The 13124-nt window shown below is 39.2% G+C and overlaps 1 protein-coding gene across 1 annotated transcript in view; it reads left to right on the top strand.

Moving 5' to 3' along the window:
- CACNA2D3 (calcium voltage-gated channel auxiliary subunit alpha2delta 3) overlaps nt 1–13124 on the top strand; it is a 389866-nt gene that overhangs the window by 105149 nt on the left and 271593 nt on the right. The gene's annotated exons all lie outside the window — the stretch shown is intronic.

Raw genomic sequence — 13124 nt, 5'->3', positions numbered from 1 at the left:
GTTATATGGCAAACATAATTTATTCCTAGCTACACCAGATAATAAAAATTACTTTTTAAGCAGACATAGAAGGTAAAACCTCCTATATTTGAAAGTTTAAGGGTGAGATAGCTGTAGTTATATTTTATTTTGACAATAGAATGTTAAATAACAAAGCTTGGAGGGGAGCAGTGATGGGGAAAGAGCACTTCACAAGTAGACTGCTAATGAACAAGAATTACTTAGGTCTCAGATTTTAGTGCCTGCAGTACTTCAGCTTTTGGAGGTGCTGTTAGGATCTGATGCTTTAGATCAGTAGGTTGCTGTGCTCATCAATCAGCCTGATGAAATTAATAGAAATTATCCACTTCCATTAAAATTCATGTTCAAGTTGTTGATTTTTCTTTACAAGTGATTCAGTTAGATCCAAGCAAAGGACAGATTGGTTTCTTACAAAATAGCCTAAAAAAGGCATCTGATGATAAATGATAGCCCTGCTAAATAGGTGCAAAAAATTGGCTATATATTTTGTGTTTAAAATTATATTCATTTTGGTTTTGTTGTTGTGGTTTTGTTTTTTTTTTATAGTGAGAGCTGCTCAGGCTGTGGGGAGAAGATGGGCTTTTTTGGCAGGGCTCTGTCAGACCTCTAGTAGAGCAAGGGCTTCCTCTGCTTAGCTGAGGAAATAGCTGAATAGTCCAAGAAGCTTGTGAAAGTTAGTAACGTGTCGCCATCTATTATATTATTGAGTTAGAAGTGAGAAATATTAAGGTTTTTAGAACTTAACAGTGTTACTCTCTGAATTCAAAAGTGTGGCAGGCAAATTTCTTGTCACCAATTGAAGGGCATGGAAGGAGTGTAAACTGAGCTGCACCTTGTGCTTATTACAGATGCAATATCTCTGTATACTCGCTGTCTAATTTTCTGAATCCTTCTCCCAAGGTTTTTCAGTTGATGGTTATCTCAGATTTTCTGCCAATAGTTACAGCAGACCACTGCGATGAAAGAAGTCATTGCTCTGTCTTTTTAAAATTTTTATGTCTATTTATTGGTACTTACATTATTGAGGTCTTACATAATTTACAGGGATTGTGTGAGGTATCAGTTGGTGAGAACTCATTCTGAACCATTTGAGTGTTACACAGAAGTGTTCTTCATTTCAATTTGCTCTTTACTTCTTCAAGGGCCTATGATGAAAGCCTAATTACTGAGCATGTTTGACTCCTCTTTGTGTCCTGGTGTAGTGAAAACATTAATTATAATGGTTTGGTCATAGAAAATACATTTAATTTCATCTTTTCAGCAGAAACATAGAGTGGTTTGAGTTGGAAGGGACATGAAAGATCATCTCATTCTACCCTGTCATGGGCAGGGACACCTTCCACTATCCCAGGTTGCTCCAAGCCCCAGTGTCCAACCTGGCCCTGACCACTTCCAGGGATCCAGGGGCAGCCCCAGCTTCTCTGAGCAACCTGTGCCAGGGCCACACCACCCTCACAGAGAAATATTCCTTCTTGATATCTAATCTAATCTTGCTGCCTTTCAGTTTAAGGCCGTTACCCCTTGTCCCATCACTACATGCCCTTGAACAAAATCCTTTTCCAGCTCTCCGGTAGATCCTGTAGGTACTTTAGCTTTACATGTTTTTCATGACAGATATTGCAAATCACTTTATTCAGTTCATTATTTGGAATGAGTTGTAACTGTTAAAAGAGCATGAAAGACTCTTTTTGAAAGCTAAATCTAATATATAAGTCTTGGAGAGGTTGCCCAACAGGTCTAATAACCAATAGATGACAAATTTTACAGTCTAACACTGCACAAACACACCAGGTTTGTGCACCATGAGCCCCTTTCGGTGGTACCAGTGGGGTTTCATGAAGGTGTGGTCCAAGGCTGGCCCTGAGGGTTTGCTCAAGGTGTGTCCTGCAATCTCCCCACAGAGCCTGGGCTGGAGGAGCAATGACCATTCTCATCCCTGCCTTTGGTGTGCTGTTGCCAAACAAAGGACAGATCTATTGGAGTGTACAAAGTCAAGGTGTTCACAGAGGCTCCAGCCTGCAAATGTAGGCAGTTTCATGGAATAAGGATTTAGTAAAAGGGGAGCCTACCTCCATATGGAACCACAGAGTTAGCTTAGATCTTCCCGTTCTCATACTGTGTGATTCTCCATCAGTGCGTGTGTTTTATATTCAACAGCTACAGACCTTTGTGACCTTCTGGTTTTTTTGTGGAAGTGTTTTGCATGTGTTTCTCAGGATCAGGGTTGACTGGGATGTAAAACTGCTTGTAGCAACAGTAGTGACCTCAGTGTTTTTTTTCCTTGTTCAGACTTTGCATGTTGGAGCACATTTTCTGGTTGTAGATAAATGCATGGTGGGAGAACCAGTGGTGATGGGTGAGGCATTTCAGCCAGTAGAGGAAGAAAGCAGTGTGGGGTGATTCACAATTCTCCTACAAACCAAGATAAATGGAGAAGTATTGTTACAATTTACACACTACCTCTGCAAACTTAAGTTAATAGTTTTTGTTGGCTTGGTTGTAGTCTTGGTTCTTACTTTTTGAACCTGCAGGTGTTGGTTAGCTCTGTGAAGACTCTTATTGTTCCCCAGGTGCATTTTAGAAGCACTTTGAGAGGCAAGACAAAAAAATTAGTCAGAAAAATGGGAGTATTCTATGAAAAGAGTTCCCTAGGTCATACCAAAATCTAGAGGTGTGTCAAACTTAATGGAAATTATGTGCTGTGTTGCATATTTTACTTTGTTTTCCAAATAAATCTGCATATGATAATTAAATGGTGATTGTTTCAGTTGATAAAAACTAATTAAGAGGTGAAAGTACAGCTATCTTTTAGTCACTAGGAAAATACACGTTACAAGACTCTTCTTAATAAGGAACAAAACACCCACTGGATTTGAACTTATTCCCTTTACAAAGCAAAACAGATAAGGTTTTGACTATGCAATGCAGCCTTTCTTTAGGGTTTGGGAATTTTCAATTTTCCATTGATTACAAGGACAGTTTAATATCGTTCTTAAGATAGAATTAAAAATACTATTATTTAAAAAAAAATAAAAATAAATAAATTAATATATGGGATGGTGTCTGTACCTGAATACAGACTTTTATTTAATAGTGACTTTGGCCAAGTGATAACCCTGTATTCTCTGTGACTTGAACATTAATCCACAGGCTACCAGCAAAATCTTTTGGGTACATGGAACTGATGTCCAATTACTAAGTCTGGACAAATGTCTACACCAGAGAGTTTTCCCAAAATGTCCAGAGAGTTTCAACATAGTCTTTTCCTCCTTTTTTATACCAGACCAGCCAGAATACACTAAACTATGAAAAGACTAAATTATCACTTAGTCTGAAAGTTGATTTTGTAATTATTTCCAGCATTCTCAGCAATGAAGTCTCCAGAACTATAAAGTATGGTTCAGGAGACCAAAGAAGCTTGGAATTTTATCTTTGAACGTCATCTTTTTACAAGAGAGAAACTGGGGGAAATGCATTGGCTTTCTCTTTTAAACATAATACTGATATTCTTTTCATTAAGACTCTATAGCACTTCTGTGCTTGGGAACCAGCTCTTGAAATTGGCAGGGCTGGGGCCTTGACACAAGGTTTTCTTTGAAATTCTGTTCCAGCTGGATCAAGTTTTTAGCATTTGGAAACTGCACACATGGAGGCATATGGCCATTAGAAATGTATCACAGCAAGACTGTCTGCAAGTGAAATCTTTGAAAGTTCTTTGCGCTGTGAATTTTCTGTGCAGGGTTGAACAAGACTTTCCCCCAGCTGGATCGTTACTTTCTTATTGCTTAGGCAGCAGCAGGCAGGGGAAACAGGGTCTCTCTCTCCTGAGGCACTGTCAGTGTGCCCATGTGCCTTCTGGACCCAGGAGAGAGCTCTCATTTCTCTGTGCTCACCTTGGGACACTGCAAAATGGGGGGGGGGGGGGGGTCAGCAGCCAAGGGGGGTCTGTTGGTGGGTTTAGGAGAGGCTGAGGAAGGTACTGCCACATGGAAAGCAGAGACTGGAGAATAATGAGACGGTCTAAAGGGACAAAGGTGACAGAATCAGACTGTGCTCGTGCAAGATGTTCTAGATGTGCTTAATGAGAGTGCAAAGGGAATAGGGAAAATTGGAAATGGAAGTCAGCAGAGTGAGGAATTAGTAGGGACCTAGAAAAGACTGGTCATGAACATGCTTGACAGTGTGCACACCAAAGCTGTTATGCAGAAGAAGAAAGAATAGCTGGTAGGTGCTACAGAAGAAGTGGAGAGTAGTATGGGAAACTTTAACAGTGGAGTTTGGGACACCTAATGTGATATTAATTAGCTCAGGATATGGAGAGAGGAGTAGGAAAGAAATAGGAGTAGGTCTAGGTCTGTGCTCAGTAAGGGAAGGAACAGGACTAAGCCATGGCTATGTTTGAAGGCAGAATTTGGTACATTCTGTTACTGAATCCATGCCTGTTTAACCTGAGATGTAACACTGGATTTCTTTGGTGAATGCTTGCGAAATCCACTACTGATGCATTTAGAAATGGATACCAACTGCCTTTCTCATATCTTCACAATAATGTTCTCTTTGCCTCAATATCTACATTAGAGAATTCTACTTGCAAGGAAAAGCTGGGAAAATTTTAGTTGAAAACTTGGTGTTTCATTTTTCCTTTCTGTTTTTTTAAATTTTCCTTTTCAGTTAATCTGTTGGCAGCTGACATCCTGACCCTGTGAGAATTAAAAACCAGTCCAATGGACATTGCATTGCTTGGTTTGAAAGTTAGACAAGGCTCTGTGCCTTGTGATCGAGTGCTGGGCTAGACAATGGAAGTAAGTCCCTGCAAGCTCTGGAAATGACCTTTGGTTTGAGCAATAAATCTTGAGCAGTTTTCTTTCTGCTGTTGTGTGACAGTAATCTGGTTGGAAACTGAAAGGAGGACAGTATATCATGACTGGTTTGGTTGAAGTAGACCACAAATTGCAAGTTGAATTTGAATTAACCTGGGGGACTGAGCTTTAGTGCAGAGGTGAGGAAAAAGCTGAGTGAGGGAACAAAGCAAAGACAATTGATTTCACTTGGTGCTTCTAAATGTAAACAGAGCAGAAACACCTTGACTCGTCCCAGGACTGCTGGCAGGACAAAGTGTTGCTTCAAGTGTCCTTTCCCCTCTTGAGTGAACATGGGAATATTTCCATTTCTCTTTAGCTCATTTGTGTTGCACATATGGTGTGGGACTCATCTCCCTTAGTTTCAATCATATAAAGTTAAACATCTAGTGAAGAAAAGAGTGAAGGAAAAGTTCCAAAGGTCTTTCTGCATCTTACAAGCTATTTTAAAATGGAACATGCAGCACCTTTGGAGTTTTTTGTCCCTACATATGAAGGATATTTAGGAAACTTCAGTGGAGAGGTGATTAACTTTGAAATAGATGAGGTTAGGCGAGAGAAGTTCTACCAAAGGAGAATTTTGCATTAAAAGAATTAGTATGAAAACAGTTATCCCAAATCTTTCTCAAGCAAGACCTGCCAAGCATTCAGCAGTGGTGCTAAGAGCTGTCAGAGCTGAGAGACAGCTGTTTTTGCTCAGCCATGTACATCCTTACAGTCCTCAAATGCAGAAAATCTGCATTTGAATCTGGAGAGCAGGAGAGCAATTATGACAGTCAGGTAAAGAATATGACCTATGGCATCCTAAATGTGTGAAAAAGACTAATAAATCAGACATTTTAATCTAGGGGTTTCAATGTAGGAGAGGGGGAAAAGGATCATTATGACACTCACAGGTTAGTGTTGACAATATATTTAAAGGTGTGTGTAAACAGGTGGGTCTATGGACTCATGCACAGGCCTGCTTCCCTTCCTTTTGGAAGGTGTTTTACAAAGTAACATTTCGATTACATTTTTAAATATATGTGGAAAAGAAAAATGCACTGGTTGTGAATTATTCATTGAAAGTAAAACTTTGCAAATTGTATTGCCATGTTGCAAATGAAATCAAAAGGATGCATAAAGGTATTGCCAGAGAATTACACAACCTGGGGGGCATGTGTGGTCGGTGCAAAATACTGAAGAATTTTCCTCTTGGCCCTGAGGCAGGAGAGGTGGCTGAAGGAGCTGGCTGTTGCTGTACCCCAGCCAGGCAAATCATTTTTTAAATGTCCTTGGAACAGCTCTAAGTTGTGTCTGCAGCTGAACTGATTCCTTGATGTCTGGGACACACGGAATTAAAAGTATGGAATAGAACCCTATTTAGCACCTCATTCTGCTCTGTGCTAGACATAATAACATGGTAGGAGCAGATTTGATAATCTGCATATTTTATATCTGATATATTGGATTTGTGCAGCCTTTGAGCACTAAAGAACTCGGTACAAGACAAATGTGTTATCTTCTTCATATGGAGTCTTCCTTCAATGCCTTGGCAAACTCCAGATGCCATAATTAAAAATAGTTTTGGCCTAGTTAAGTAGAAATGCATCTAATTACTCCAGGACTGTCTTAGCCACTGTTATGCAATGTGTGAATTTCACGTACTTTAATCCACTTGCACTTTCATTTCTGTTTTGTCCAGCACTGTGCCAAGCTGAACTCTTGTTGCTTCAAAAAACCAGCTAGCACTCTAACAACAATCAACCTGAATATCTGCCAGTTTTGAATGAATATAAGTGGATAATTGAAGTTATTTGCGATAATTGCACATGCTAAGCTTTTAATTTATTTTTATCCTTTATTTATAATTTCTGCTTTGATTGTGCTTTGCTGCACTTAGTGTGGCTGAGCATTGTCTGGCTGGGTTGCAGTGGAATTTGATAGTAGTCACAGAGCAGGCAGTTTTTGTATGGCATTAGTTGCAAGATTGCTATCTATCTTAAGCCACAAGCACTAGGAATTTGAATAGCAAGGTAACAGGCACCAAGTAATGTTCGGTGCATCTTAGTCACAGCAACAGCAATTTTAGTGCTAAAATTCCCTAGAAAATACCACACTGCTGAAGAGAACAATTTGGGGTATAAAATACACTGCCAGGCTTTCTGGAAAGAGGAAACCTTCTGTGTGTGTTTGTGTGTCCCCACCTCAAGGACTGAATCAGCCACACTGCCAGGCTGGTGTCCTTGCCCTGTCGAGGTCCTCGTGTGCTCCTGAGGGGAGCAAATATTCCTCCAAGGGCAGCATCGGTGTCTGATGCTTCTCTCTGTGTTATAGCAAACAGGTACAAAGCTTTTTGTGATAAAACATTGAGATTGGGAAGCCTGTTTGCACCTTGGGGCATTCATTGCTATCTGATATGATACTGGGTTTGGGCATGGGAAATAAAAGTGGGACTGAGGAGCAACATCAAAATCTCTCTTGGCTTCTTTAACTTGTCCACTAAATGAGCTGTGAAAGGAGCAAAGCCCAGAACCCTGAGGGAACTAAGGAGGACCTGCAGCAGAATTAGCACCATGCCAGAATATTACCTAAGCTCACTTAATGCTAATAAATCTTGTTCTCTCTCAAAACAGCCCTGCCTTTTCAGAAGTTTTCAAAGCACCTGCAGCCTTACAGATTTCCTGGTGAGGAAAACCCCTTTTTCACATCTGAAATGAACCCCAAAATGGGGAAGTCACAGGAAGGTACCTGGGTGATGTTCTTAAAGTTCAATGATCTATTGCTGAGTGCTCCCACATGCACACTCTAGGCTTCTCACGGGGAAGCCAGTGAGGAAAATTGCTCTGATGACGGAAACCCAATCTTGTTTCTCTCCCAGGAATACTTTCAACTGCTGAACTATGTTTAAATAGTTATCTGGCAGCACTTTAGGAAATATTTTTGGCATATTCAGAGCTCAATTATTGTAAATTTTGATTTGAAATTAGACATGCAAATCAATAGTGAGGCTATTAAAATTGCACTGAATATTTCACCCGAAGAAGGGTAACTACTGGTAGCTGTGAGTATTTTCTGCACACAGAAAACTGGTGTTTCAGCATATGGAATGCTGCTAGTTTTTGGTTGGTAATGTACCATAAACCTTGCTACAAGATATGAAAGAAATAAGGTTTTAAAAACAGGCATAGGTTTTCCTTTCCTGTTATCTGCTGTTTTTCTTAACAAAGTTCATTATATTTGATTAAGATAGAAATCTTGCTTACAATTCCATATATAGGAGTCAGAGAGACAGACCTGTTAAAGTTACACAAATGATTATTAGTATATTTTCTTCCAAAACACATCTCATATCAACATCGAAGTTATATTCATGTTTTTAGGAACACAAACAGATCTGATACCATGGGAAATAATAATAAAGTTTGTTAGGGTTCAGGGCTATTTTTTTTGCTGTTGATTGAATGCATTTGATGCTAGAATATAAGAGCAGCCTACAGGCTTGTCTATGCTTCTTTAATAACTGTGATATGTCAATGCATTTTTTTAAAGAAATGGTATTAAATTGTTATTATGGAATAGAAACTATTTATGTTATGGACTTAGATGATACCAGTACCTGGCTGATACTAGTTATAATTTAATTTGAGCCATCTTCTATGCTTTTTTGTGATTTGTAGCAGTTTGGTTTTGAGAAGCATTTCTAGTTTTATGTGTTGCAGTTGTTTTATCTTAAAAAAATAGAAAGGAAACAATGAAATATAATTTTTTTTTAAGATTTCATAGCTGAAAAGAGAGAAGGGCATCACTTCTGTCAGCATTCATGGATAAAGATTAGTAACCCTCCACAGTTCAGGAGTTCAGAAACTGTTTCAAATTTGGTTATGCTTATGAATTTATTTAATCTAAATTAAAAATGAGATTCTAATGAAGTAAAATCATCCAGAAGTAATGTGAAACCCTTAAAAAGTACATAAAAATAGAAAAAATCTCAGAAGCTAAAATAACTACCCTACCCTCTGGATGTTAGTCTGATTTTTTTTTTTCTTGAAATTGTTATTTGCAGCTTTTATTTTCACTTCTCTTAATTTCTGTTCTTTTTCCCCCTTGCTTTTTGTTGGATTCTTCTTGCGCTTCATCCATTTTGTTTCACCTTTCCTTTGCTCTATCTATAGCAACCTAACTTGAAAGAGAATTTATCTGGAAATATCAGTTCACTGAAATTATAATATCATTTGTCAAGAAAATTACCTTGTTAGGTAATTTGAGAGATAGCTCAGTGATTTATAAAAAAAAAATTACCGTGAGGTAACAAACACTTATTTTTCATCTCTCAACTTTTTCCATGTTATTTGTAATATCAGTACCACAAATATACAAAACATTGAGCTTATGTTTTGGTGACCATTTGGAGGCTTTTTGTGATTATGTTATTTTTTCATTTCCTGCTTCATGCTCTGTTTTTATGCATATTGCATTGTGATATTCTGGGTCAGGCAGTTCATCTTTCTCAGGTTTACGTGTGTTGGGAAAGTTCTAAGGATTAGTTCCTTAACTGGGGGAACCTCAATGGAGCTGTGCTTTAGAAGATTATAATTGCTTTATCTAAAGATTGTGTGCTGCCCTTGACCTGCCTGCTTATGTGCACACAGACACCTCCACATTTAGGGCTAAATTTTTCTAAAAACCCCCTCGAATGGTGTGAGTGTACCAATTCTCTGTGTTCACAATTCATTCCATGTAAGTGCATGCAGATAACTCACAATTCCCTTCAGGATAACCACAGCTTGGGAAGCATTTACTTGCTCCAGCAAGGATTTGAGAGTATGGTTACTCAAATGAAAATATATTGGCATTTCTATTAAGAGTGTCATTATAAACTATTAAGCTAAAATTGCTAATCATGCTAATGTTGAGACTCATTGCTAGATAACTGCTCAGTCATTAAAATATTTTAAAAGGGATTTTTTGCCTCCATATAAAAAAGTTGCAGTATTACATGTGTTTTTGATGTTTTTGCCTGCAGAATGTTAAGGAATTTCTTCCATTGTGCTTCATCCCTTTGGGAACATCTTTAAAAAAAAAATCCAACCAACCCCCTCCCAAAAACACAACAAAACCCCATGAAACATTTGCATTCAATTTCTTCATTGCGATATAATTTGTGTATATCCATTAATATGCCATTTTCTAGAGTTGGACTTTTTGGCTTTTCTTTTCTGTAGCTCTCCCAGATTTCTCATGGTTTCCTTCATAATGGTGTTCAGATACTTAAAGCAAACTGTGGTTAAGGACTGACACATCGAAAGTGCAGCATATGCTTGTATTTTTTTCATTTCATGTGGCAAAAGTTTAATTTTTTATTTAATTTTGTGAGGGCAAAGCACAAAATGTGCTTAAATATTTGCTTCTAGAGCTTCAAGGAAAAATTCCTGTCAGTAGACACTTTACTTCTTTGTCATTGAGTTTCTTGTAGAGAATGTTGCTGAAATGTACATTAAAAAAAGAACAAAAAGTAAGAATTGAAATCTTAATGAATAATTCAATAAAATAACATGCAGTACTTTTCATTTCTGAGCTGCCCTTGTTACCAGATGTTTCTACTACTGCCCATCTTATGCTTCTCTAGTTATTTCTTATATGTGGGGATAAATCTTAGTTTAAATTTATTTCACTGAGGCAAAAATGTAATTGAAACACATTGGGATCAATACAAACCATATAAGAAGCCATGAATTATTTTTCTAGCCCACTAGCTACTGATATCTAATATCACTGGTATCTCATGAAATACTATAATTTTTCTTTTGATGATTAAGAAAGTATTTCAACACAAAAAGAAAAACATGTTTCCTTTTCCATGTATTCTTTTCTGTATGAAGAATTTTTTTGATCCTTTCACTTTTTTACTCTCAAACCCATCAGTCATGAACTTTTGTATCAGGTGGGCACAGTGTAGTAATTCACCTATGCCTTTATAATAAAGGAAAATAAAGCTAGTGCATTGAATTAGAGTAATTATTTTGCATAAAAGGTCTTTTTCATGTTTGAAAAATGAGGGCTGTGTTTGTAAAAATTTCAGCAGTCACTAGCATGCTGATTAAAGCTGGGCTTCTGAGAATGTTCAAATGTGTATGGATTTGTTTCAGTTGTTATAAGGCTTCCCCCCCAGAGGAGAAAATTGGTGTTACTTCCCTTTTTAGATTCTAAAGGCAAAGATTTTTGGCTCAAATGACCATTCATTAATGTTTCACATTGCAAGGTCTGTTCCTGGTACTATTCAGATAGTACAGGAGTAGTGGGAACAACGGCTCAGAAGTTCACAGTTCCATGTGAAATGTTTTCCCCTGGATCCCCCTGCAGCGGGTTGGAATGCATTGTTATTTTTGGGTTCTCTTACCCCTGTACGTAGGAAGGTGAGCTCAGACATTTTGCCAGTTCAGTTCAGGTTTGATTTGCCCAGTGCTGGGCCCAGCTCAGCTCAGTTCCACTTTGGGTCAAATGGGTTTGCTGTGACCAGCTGGGTTTTCATGGGACAAGAGGTTTAAAGCTGGAACCAGCCAAATGTCAGGGAAGTACTCCCAGCACAGGGCTCTGGGAAGGTGACCTTTGCTTCTCTGTATCAGCCGAGGCATCAGGAGCATTTCCAGTTTTTGATTGTGCGCTTGAGATTGTAATTCTGCACCAAAGAAAAGTCTGGAGAGACTCCCCATGGGGTGTGTAGGAAGGGGGCAGGAGCCCAGCAGAGGCCCCCGGGTTTTTGGGGCTGGTGCTCGTCATGGGTGAGGGGGAGATGGGATGGGACAGGGAGGAGATAGGATGGGGCAGCAGGAGATGGGGTGGAGCAGCGGGACATGGGATGGGGCAGCAGGAGATGGGGTGAAGCAGCTGGAGATGGGATGGGACAGGGAGGAGATGGGATGGGGCAGCGGGACATGGGGTGGAGCAGCAGGACATGGGATGGGGCAGCAGGACATGGGACGGGGCAGCAGGACATGGGATGGGGCAGCAGGACATGGGATGGGGCAGCAAGACATGGGATGGGGCAGCAGGACATGGGACGGGGCAGCAGGACATGGGATGGGGCAGCAGGACATGGGACGGGGCAGCAGGACATGGGATGGGGCAGCAGGACATGGGACGGGGCAGCAGGACATGGGATGGGGCAGCGGGTCAAGGCTGGGACTCGCTGCTGCTCTGTGGACCCGGCGAGCACAAACCCTCCCTGCAGCCACCGGGGCTCTGCTCAAACTGTCAGCGCTCTGCTCAACCATTTGTTCTGCACTGGCAACCAGAAATATTTTTCTTGGTTCAGTTTCCATTATAGCTCAAACTGTATGGCAATCAATATGAATTCTGATTTCATTTTGATTTATATCCAAAGACTTGATAAATGTGCAAACTGTTATGAAAAGGGAGAAAAAATGTGTGCATGGCTGCCCACTCTGCGTATTGTTAATGAGAGTCTGGACCTCGCTTCGTGATGTAAAATATGTGAAAATATCCATGGGTACCAGTGTCTGATAGAGCAAAGAAAATAAAAGACACAGAGTATTCTTTGTTTGATTTTGGCTTGTACATATATGAATGTTCAGGTAGATTAAATGAAAGCTAGGAGTCTCTTCCATGGTTAAAATGCTGTGAAGTATAAAGAACGCTGAGTGAAACCTTAGAAAAGGTATAATGTCAATTCCCAATAGAATATCTGCAGCAAACCCCTTTATGAATTAAATGGTTCAGGTAGCTGTGTTTTGGTGCAACTGTGTTTTTTCTTGTCAGATGAAAATAGTGAGGAAAAATAACTACTAAAAGGAGTTCTGGATATTGTTAAGAGGGCAAAAATACTACTGAATTGCTGCCATTCAGTAGATGTTGCTTCTGTAATTGCAGAAAAATCTTGTGATAATGTACCATGTTAAGGTGTTATTTCAGTCTGCTCGGTAAACAAACCTCGTCTATATTTTTCTTATCATTTATAGTTGATGTGTACTTTAGAAATTCATTTTTATGTCAGTTTCTTGAAATCAGTTGCATTATTTGGGAATACCTCCTATTTACTGTTAAGGAAGATTTGAAAAGGGCTCCTATGTGCAAAATAAAGTCCATGTGAAATCAACTTTATTTTTGTTCTCTTAAAAATAATTTCAGAATGGGAGCTACAGGAAGCTGAGCACTGGTGAAAAAAGAGACATTTTTATTTCTTTATTTATTAATAGGTGAGCTGTTTTTAGAGTTTTGTATCACCAACAGAGGGTACTGAAGTTT

The sequence above is a fragment of the Vidua macroura genome, chromosome 13, assembly GCF_024509145.1.
Source record: "Vidua macroura isolate BioBank_ID:100142 chromosome 13, ASM2450914v1, whole genome shotgun sequence".
In the NCBI taxonomy this organism is placed as follows: domain Eukaryota; kingdom Metazoa; phylum Chordata; class Aves; order Passeriformes; family Viduidae; genus Vidua; species Vidua macroura.
This window is presented reverse-complemented; position numbering and strand designations above follow the sequence as displayed.